Source organism: Coffea arabica, chromosome 2c (genome assembly GCF_036785885.1).
Source record: "Coffea arabica cultivar ET-39 chromosome 2c, Coffea Arabica ET-39 HiFi, whole genome shotgun sequence".
Taxonomy (NCBI): Eukaryota; Viridiplantae; Streptophyta; class Magnoliopsida; order Gentianales; family Rubiaceae; genus Coffea; species Coffea arabica.
Window position 1 is genome coordinate 36,814,432 of NC_092312.1, and position 10,190 is coordinate 36,824,621.

The 10,190-nt window shown below is 35.8% G+C and overlaps 1 long non-coding RNA gene across 3 annotated transcripts; it reads left to right on the forward strand.

Annotated features, from left to right (window-relative positions):
- The first annotated feature begins 576 nt into the window (after positions 1-576).
- Positions 577-7,869, forward strand: LOC113727278 (uncharacterized). 3 transcript variants are annotated; one of them, XR_011839425.1, is made up of 2 exons: positions 577-855; positions 3,265-7,869. It is a non-coding gene; the product is annotated as an uncharacterized lncRNA (long non-coding RNA). The 3 variants fall into 3 exon arrangements; XR_011839426.1 differs by having other exon boundaries at positions 5,614-7,869; XR_003457765.2 differs by having other exon boundaries at positions 6,559-7,869.
- The last annotated feature ends 2,321 nt before the right edge of the window (positions 7,870-10,190 follow it).

Below are 10,190 nucleotides of genomic sequence, written 5' to 3' on the forward strand. Positions count from 1 at the left end.
ATCCTAACTGCATGCTTAATTCTGATAAGAATCAATAAAATTACTTCAACTACCTTATTTTATTTACCAAATCTACCCTTATTTGTTAATTATATTCAAAATTTTTATCTAATTAAACAACCTAATATTTTCTATCTAACGGTTTTCTGTTTCTCTTTCCTTCTTTTTTAATAACTTTCACATCTTTTCCATACTTCTCATATAATATATTTCATCTTTCATATTAATTTGATTTAAAAATAAATATTATCATTTTCATATCTAACAATTTTATCATATCTAAAATAAATATTATCATTTTCATATCTAACAATTTTAAACTAATTAAATCATAAGGTCTATTTCTTTTTTGAATGAAAAGATATAAGTGCAAAATGATCAAATTAAACTTATTAAGTATTCAGTTATAAATATTTATCAAACAGTATAAATAAATTTAATACTAAAATTCAAATATTCATATATTTTTTTAATATTTAAAATTTAATAAATTAATTATTTTAATATTCAGTTTTCAGAATTCAAATTTAATTTATCGGACATTAGAAAGTAGAAAACTCATGGTCAAATGTCAAATGCACAAAAAGGAAGTCGTTGGAGCAGTGGTTTTTGCCTTTTGGCGTCAGTTTTTTGGGCGCTCTCCGTCAAATATCACCCTCAAAATTAGAAGCAATCAGCCTATCGAGCACAGCCGCACCCATCTTCTGCCGTCGTCGGGCCTACCGGAGGCGCCGACAGCCAGCCAGCCAAATCTGAGGTCCAAGGTCCCACTGTTTGGGGTAGAGCAGTCACCCAAAATCTTGCAGTGGCGTCAGCGCCAGCACCGAATTCGCGGCCAATTCTCCAGGTTACAAGGTTGGTGCCCCAACTTTGCCTTTCCCGGCACTATATCTTCCTCCTGGCATTAGATTCTGCCTCCTTTCTTTGTGTATATTTGTGTGTGGCCATTTTTTTTCTTTTTTTCTCCCTTATTGAAAATTCCTTGTTCTGTGTACAAATTTTATCCATTTGATTTTATTGGAGTGTCGAAATCATTTGCAATTGTAAGCTTAACAAAGTGTTACTTTTGCCAAAACTATTGCTGAATCCGTTTGAGTACGGTTGAACTGTATATCTGACTAGAGGATGGCTTAAACATAGGATAAACTCAATTTTAGCAGCGAAAAAAAAAAGTTAAGTAGGAGTCCGAACAACTCAACATGCTAATCTGAGTGGAAGGAAAATTAGTTAACAAGGTGCAAATTGGCATAAAGGCACCAATTTGCGCCTCGTGAATTCATAAGAATCTTAGAAGAATTTGCTTTAATTTTAAGTTAGTGAAAATCATGAAGGCAACTGGTTGATAAAAGGAGCAACACATATTGATCTAGATGCTATGGGGATTTTCTAATTTTTTTGCCCTTCATTGATAATTTCGATGAAGAAAAAGGAGCAATGCAAATTGATCTAGATGCTTTGGGAACTTTCTGATTTTTTTTGCACTTCAACTATTTGCCTCTATATTCTGCCATTTTTTTTTGTTTATTTACTAGTTGACTAGGCGCTCATGCGTTGCATAAGTTTGCCCAGATTTTGCTTTTATATCCATAGAAGAGTTAGTAGGAATTAGTTGGATAGAACCAAAAAGAAAAGGAATTAGTTGGCAAAGATGAAGATAGAGAGGTCATGTAGATGCATGGTTGTATATTATATATATATATATAGAAAGGCATTTAAATTTACAGGTCCTATTACCAAAGTGACATATTGTTAATTCAACCTGATGAAGTAGGATTCTGATAGCAATGAATTGCTCTTGACCTGTTGAAGTAGTCTGATGACTGGTAGATGATGAAGTTATTGGTAACTTTGGAAGTCTTCTGCAGGAAGCTTCTCTTTGCACACAACACATCATACAGTAGTAGTATGATAGCCAGTTGATCTTCGTTTTGGTTGTTGATACTGCATCCAATATAGAAAAAGTGCTATGTGGCAAAATCAAACTTCTCAGCCATAATCTGATCAACTGTAGCATTGCCAATGTAGTATGTGCAATGCAACTGTAGCAAATCATTTAGGATATCTATGTCAGGGTAGTACATAAGACCTTGAATTGTCTTTTCTGCTTTAGCTAAATGTGAAAATTTCAACAGTTTTATGTTGCATTATAACATAGTGAAATAGATTACCACAAAAATGAAGAGGGCGAAGTGTGATTTAAGTGTTTATGATATAAACAAACACACATGTCAAACAAAACTGATTGTAAACTGCAGAATTACAGATTCCAGGAATGTCAGGCATTAGGAGTGTGCAAGTCAAATATGTAGTTATATATCTAAATGTCAATAATCATCAGTGGCGCGAAATATCACAAAAATTGGCTTCAGAGCACTGCCAAATGGTATATCTCTAAACTTGATGTGGGACAAGATGGGTGAGATCTTGCCTACTAATGGGAGCAGAAGAACAAGGATCTTGAGACTGTTTTGGGGCTGTGAACATTACCGTGGACAGTGACGTGGTGAGAAAAGAGGGGAAGAAGCAGAGAAGCTAGGAGAAAGAAGAACAACACAACTAATAAACCAAAACTCAAACTCTATAAACATAAGTATTTATAAAGTAAAAAGCGACCTAAAACTCCTATTTCCATATTCTAAATAGGAAAATAGCTAATTATAGAACTCTAGAACTTTCGGGAACTTTCCCATTCCCTATAAGAATGACTTGAACAACATACCTGATATTGTAGATAACTCAAAAAGGCCCAAAATGACTGACATTCTGGAAATTTCGAGTGACAGAGGAATGACCGAATTTTTAAGGCCTAATAATAGAAACTACTAAACAAGCAGAGAACTTTGACCATGTTAGACTCTAGGAATCACAATGGACAGACTCCTTGAGACCAAAACTTCTTCTTTTTTGGGAAAGGATCCTTTAGTTTATTCTTAGCTTCCAAGGACAAGAATATTTATCCAACCACCTTATGGTTGGGAAATTAGTGGAGAAATTGGTAGAGAAAAAGATAGGGAAGGGAAACCAGTTATTATGGCTTTTTGCTGATTAGAACTTGAAGCTACCAAAATATTGTTGCCAGCTGTGTCAATTGGCTGCTAACCCAGCAATAAAGCTTCAATTCAACTGGTTCAATGAGCCATGCCATCTAATGTAGAGAGAAAATATTGTAAAGCTTCTAAATTTTATTTCTTTTCACTTTCATGCACTTTTATCTTTTAACAAAGCAACTTCTTTTGGATGTCCTTTCAAAATCTTTCGAGGAAGTCTCAAAGTTTGAAAAGAGTTCTGCATTTGTAACCATATTGGTCAACGAAGAAGAAGAAAATATGGCTGACAAAGGGGAAGAAAGTTTGGGCTCTGAATACCAGACTCATATAGGCCAAGCTGGATGAGATCTTGCCTACTAGCGTGAGCGGAAGAAAGAGAGGAACTTGGGACTCTTTCCAGGCTGTGAACAGTAACCATGAACAGAAACATGGGAACGAAAGAGGGGAAGAAGTAGAGAAAAATTCTTGGTGACTGTGAATCAGGGACTATGGTACTGATTTCATAATTCTGAATTGGATGGCTTGTGTTTTAGTGCAGTGAGTTGTCCAGGGATAAAACTAGTAAGGAATCTCATATGATGCCATGACATTTTCGTGGGGTAGCTTGGCAATGTTGCTTTTGACTTATCCTCAATTTGGTCATTGAAGCCATGGCGAGACATGCAGACATAGAACCAGTACATGGCCATTATTTACAGCTTTTAGTATTTTGTGTGTTAGAATTTGCGAGTTGGAGGTATAATGATTAGAAATTTAATAACCTAGTTGGATTCTCAACTTACATAACTACCTTCTCTTAAATTCTATTCAAGGAAGTTAAAGTGGTCTTTTTGGAGTGCTTGTGGGTCAGTCCCATAGGCTTGTGGCGGTTGTTGGATGTCATACTCAGTTTATAGTAAAGTAGTTAACATATCGCAAATACTTTGCACCATTCACAGTCTAGCAATGTCTTTGAAGTCACTACAAAAACACCATATAATGGCCTCATACTAAAATAAACTGCTGGTATAAGGGATTTCAGAGAAATGGCCTCATGCTAATATAAACTGCTGGTGTAAGGGATTCCAGTCTCTGGAATCCAAGAATCCCCAGTAATAAAATTAGAAACTGTGAAAGGAATGACTTCCTCGGACTGATTCAATGCTTTATATCCCACCCATGAAATTCGTCTCCTTGTTCCTGCGCCAGGGCCCCAATTACCGTATTCTATATAAGTTAGCTCATCTGTGCGATGGCCTGGCCACTCGTACCACCCAGCTGGGTCTACGATGTTATCCAGGAAGGATTGCATCACAATCACGGTCGACCATGCAAACCATGGTCTTCCAAGAAAAGCGTGAACCTGTGATTTGTTGGACTGTAAACCCGGGACTGCTGTCAAAGTGGAATTTTGAATGACAAATCCACTAACTTGACCGGGTAACTGTTTTCCCTGTGCAGTGAAAGTAATAATGCGGTTAGGCAACCGCGCATAGAAGTTGCAGCTTTGAAAGACTGCTGCAGCCTCGCCAAACACAAAATCAACAGTGCCATAGATTTCACACTCCTTATAAAATTGCTTGCCGAACTTTGCATACAGCGTGTCATGGTACCCTAAAAATGTACATCTGTAAAATGATGATTGATTAGACTCGGACATTAGGGCAACAGCTTGACTGCCTTCTCCTGCTGAGTTCTCGAAAGTAATGTACTTTGCTGAGAATTGATCACCTTTAACAGCTGCAAACAATGTCATGTAATGGCATTTTAATAAGCTTTATATGCTATGAAATGGATAAAGAAAAGATAATGTTTATGAAAAAGAAAAAAGAAAGGAAAAGAAATCGTAAATACAGCTTGCTGAAAATTTTAAATCCTATATGCAATATTTGTTCCACTGCGAAACCAAAATGAACTTCTAAATCTTCATCTTCCAAGACCATGCAACATGAAAATATCTATATGAATATACGATCTTTGATTATTCTTTCTACTGATAGAGTTGGTAGTATTATTGCCAAAGAAGTAAGCTTTCTGCAAAGAAGTTGGTACTATTTACGATGGGGGAGTATTTCATCGTCCAGTCTGTCTTATTAAATTTAGGCATTGTACTGTGTAGAATGTATGAATTACATAATCTTAATAACGCAGCATGGTGTATGTGAAATTGTAGTAGTACTCCAAAGAGAATAGATTGCTGCAAGAAGCAAATGAGCTTGAAGAATTAAAGCTTTGAAATTCGAAAGCCACTATAACTTTGTAGAGCTAGACATGGTAGAGGGTACATACTACAAAGCGTGCATGTTTGATATTGTTGAAATCTTGTGTTTGATATGGATATAGGCAACAATTAAATGCTGAACTTGCATTTCTGTAAGTGTGCTTGCATTATGTTGTTCAACCTTTTTTACCCTCTCCAGTTGTAGTTATGCTTTATTTGGTTATATTTACATGGCTTAGGATTCTTCTACAAGCTTATGAACCACTATGATTTCCTTAGGCTTCTTAGTGTAAGTGCATTGATTTTGCCCGTTGGGTAATTGTTATCAGATAACTCAGTTTTGCTTCTTTTTGTACATGCTTGTAGGCCCTCAAAAATATTCATTTAGACCTCACTTGGAAGAATGAATATGAAGAAATAGGACAAAGCAGTGAAGTTTAATATGATAAACAAAACAAAACAAACTGTAAGGCCTTTAGATAAAAGGACAAAATTGCAAGGTGAGAAAGGGCAAGAGTAAGAACATAAATTGAGAGAATAAATTTCTGATAATTGTTTTCTCACATGCAAATAATCTGGCAACTAGGCCTTTATGTAAAACTAAGATAAACCCAGTCCTTATCTGACTTTAGTACCATAACACTCATGGACTCAATAACATAGACAATATTGATATCAAATTCTAGCTAATAAAGTTTCTGAAACACAAAGCCATATCACCTAAATAATTGGAATAGACTTGTTTAAACCTACTAGAAGGCTTCTTTGCTGCATTAAAAGGAGAGCTTCAATGAACTGCAACAGACAAATGGTGAAGTTCTATAGTGCAGTGAAGAAAAAAGAAAGAAGTTAATAGAAACAAAAGGAAGGCTTCTGATGTCCCCTGTTTATCTCACTCTGCTTTTTACTACTCACCTTTTCATTAAAATTCACCATTTACACGTTAAAAAAGCTGAAATGTTGTGATCCTACTAAAGCAAAAGTAGAAAGCATAAATCGCAGTCAGAAGTCCTTACAAACAGTGGCAGTTTCGTAAGTTTTGAACTCAGGGAATCTCCTGTTCATTGTGATTTTGGTTAAATTTTCACCGTCTCCAATCAAAGCTATATTTGTCTTATTTCCCCACACTTCCACAATCTCCTCATATAAACCTGCCTCCACATGAATGTAGTACCTGGATTGACTCTGAATGGGTGCCGATGCAATGGCATCCATTATCCTTCTATATACTCCAGGTCTTGTCTTGGACACGGTTGCATTAAACATAATGCCATTTCCATGAATGTTGCTTGATTTCTTTTGTCCTTTCAGCTGGAAATGTATGGAGATGTAAACAGATATAACCATAACCAATGCAATCACAATGATGACTAAAGCGCCCTTAGCCATAGCTCCCTATCTACACAGGGTGATTAGTGGTCGATGCAAATAGCTGCCTGAGCGTTCTTCTTGTTAAGTAGTTGGTTGCAGGGATGAGTGGCAATTCCAACCTATCACCTGGAGATGTTTCTGCTAGGCTAAAAGTGTATCTCTCAGGCACGAGTAAAAGAGGCAGATGACTACTTCAATGATGTCTCAAGACTGCTTGAAAAACATCCAAAGCTTATGGTGCTCTTTCAAGTTGCTATGCCAAGAAGTTGATGAAGAAAACTGAGGAACTTATGCAGAGAATGACAGCATCTCGTTGTAACACAAAAGTTATCATACATGAAAGTGCTTAACCTCTAATTTGAGTTGTGGTAGACTAAGAGACTTTGAGAAGTTTATGGAAGAAATGGAAACAGAAGGCATTTTGTTGCATCAACTTTGAGTACTACGTCTTGTTGAAAGCATATGCTACTGATTATTATACTAAAGCCACAGGAAAACTCTTGAACAAAATTGAGTTGGAGGCTCTAGTTCACGCGGGATACAACATTTCTTTTTCATGGCAGCAAAGGAATGCTTAAGAGCTAGCCTGGTAAAAAAGTCTTCTGAGATACTAAACAAGGCAGAGACACTCAAGGGGGAAGCAAAGTGTACGGTATACATCCATGAACTTCTCCTTGGTATGCATTTGCATTCAACTAGCAAGAACTAGAATGAAGTCGTCAACTCTGGCATCTGTGCAACAAGAGGGGCTATGTAAGCAACTCAGAGCATCATGACATGATACGATTTTCAATCAGTTTGGATGACATTCAAGGAGCTGAAAACATTTTCCAGGAAGGTGAATCTGTGAAAAACCACCGCTTACGACTTGGATATTTTTGAGGACAAGTTTAATGCTTATGCTAAAATGAGATTGCTGGGAGTGGCAGCAGCAGTGGTACGAAGCTGTGGTGAGTGGAATGAAGGTTCCTGCGGAGGCATGGGACCAACTAGCATATCTATACTACAAAGATAATCAGATGAAGAAGCCTGTTGATGCAATGACGAAGGCCTTTCTATTGTGAAGGCATTTGTTGGACATCAAACCGCATTAACATGTATTGAGTATTTAAAAGAAAATGGAGATGCAGAAGTTTACTGATATTGATGGGGAACGATATCATGATTGCCAAGGAATTGGGTAGATTTAAAATTGTTACCTTAGTCCTAAAAAAGGAAATAAAAGACTAGCTATCTGTTATTGTGTTTGTATTTTTATTCTATCTTGGTTTTCAGACATAATATTTCATTATTTCTGGCGGTAACCTACTATAGCCAACTGAAACTTTAATCCTTGCCCAAAAAAGGATGATTTGGTTGTTGAATTGCTTTGAGTGTATAATGCAAATGGATAAAAACCATTTCAGGCCAATGGACATCTTTGGGGGTAATGAAGAATTGCGAATGGATAAAACCATTTCAGGCTAACGGACGTCTTTGGAGATAATGACCTGAAACTGCCTGCTACATAAAAATATGCTTGATATTCAGAACATGATTTACTTCCTGCGAAGACCTGTCATGCAATGAATCATCTGGGGGCTTTCCTCCTTGGTCGGTGATCACAACTTACAACCGTAAGTAGGCACAAACACAATAATGAATTCTTTTTGTTTTTAGTTTTTGAATATTAGACTTAGCTGCCTTCATTTGAATGCAGTAACTTGATGGCCAATAGCTCCACATTACCAGATTCTAACAGCAGATGAATGCAAGAAATCATTCGTATATTTAGTGATTATAAAGTGAGTGAAAGGATATTTCTCTACTTTTTGGAATAGCAATCATGATCGAATTCTTTAGCTGCTGTTTAATTTTCCGTGTACCCTTGTGTTATAGTAGTATTTGGACCAAGAAAACTGCTAAGGCCTGACTAATGGATGTTAACAGATATACATTTATGAATATTTAATGTCCATTTTTACAAAAAAAATATGCTTACGTGAGCTTGAGCGTTAGTCAAGGATACTCCAGAGTGCAGAGTAGCATTGACTTTGTCTACTGGACTGAAATTGCAAAAATATACCATTTTGGCAAGAGTGAGTTATCAGTCATTACCATATAAAACTAACAGCGCATTTATGTATAACCTTGACAACTACGCAATTCCACCATAATTTACAGAGATTAAAATCTTTCAACATACAGATTGATGCAAATTGAACTGCTAAAGTTTCTGATTTTTCGATTATTACTAAACATTCCAGAGTCCAAGTGCGATAATAGGCCGACCAAGCCAATAGGCTACATTGGTACAGAATACTTTGGTCTACATGTATTGACAGTGAAGAGTGTTGATGTCTGTGGTGTTGGGGCAGTAGTATTAGAACTTTTGACGGGGAAAAGGGCTATTTAACAATGGCTATCTGCGATAAATCTAATATTTCCTCTAGCAGCAATGGTATTTTGCTCAGTATCAATGGTAAGCATGCCATAACATTGTAGCAAATCACCTGCAAATCACCCTCCCTGCTCATGCAGAATAAAATTAGTCTATCCCGAATGAAGGTAATTCAAACGTAATGTCCATCCAAGCTTGGAATTGTCAATCCAGTGCACTGTACGATTTATGTTAATATCAATTCAGAAATAGTGAATATATGATAGATAGAAACATCTGTTACTACACTGTATCCATTAGTAGAGTTCAATACAGTATAAGAGATGATATTATATTTGGACATAGTTTTTTTTTTAAATTTCATTCTCTCTTCTGAAATGGCATCTAACTAAAAACTCAAGGCTATGGTGGCAGCAGTTCATTGGATGAGCAAAAACTAGACGAGTCCTTTTTTGTGTCAAAGAGAATAACATTTTATCTACCTAGCATGACATGTCCAAATTGTACGAATGATCCAGGTAATAATGATATTCATTGAAATAATTCACAAGATTTTACTCGTCCCTAATGTCAAATCCATAGATAGGTTGCATCTAAAATGATCTGTTCTGTACGAGTATACACAAGAAGACACCCTTCCAAATGAAGAACGAGCCATTGAGTTCTTAAATCAAATCAATTTGAAGTAAATAGAGGGCTATTTTCTTTGTTTCAAGAAAATTACAAAGACCGTAACCTCTTTTTATTCTCAAAAAAAAATGTAATGGATTTTAGCTTTGAGTCTTTGACCTTATTTATCAAGTGGCATTTGTTATTTAATTATTAGGCTATATTTTTACTCCTTGTGTAATTGTATAGCCTGTTCTATTATGATTGGTTTAGATAATCAATCGTGAATCCTGAAAATTCAAAGAATTTAGGGCGTGATAATATTGGTTAATGTTTATTTTTCACCAAGACAACATATATTATATTTTGTTCTTTATTGAAACATCTATTGATCAGTTTCTTCATTAAACTTAAGATAAATGACCCTTTAGTCCAGTACTCTCTTGTAGCCAAACTATTGAGCTATTATGCTCTCTTCTGGTAAATTATCCACTTTTATCAATAGATGAATTTTCACATTTTGTCTGAAAAAATGATATTAACCTATTTCTCTTCCAGGAAAAAAATTGCCAAATTTTGTTAT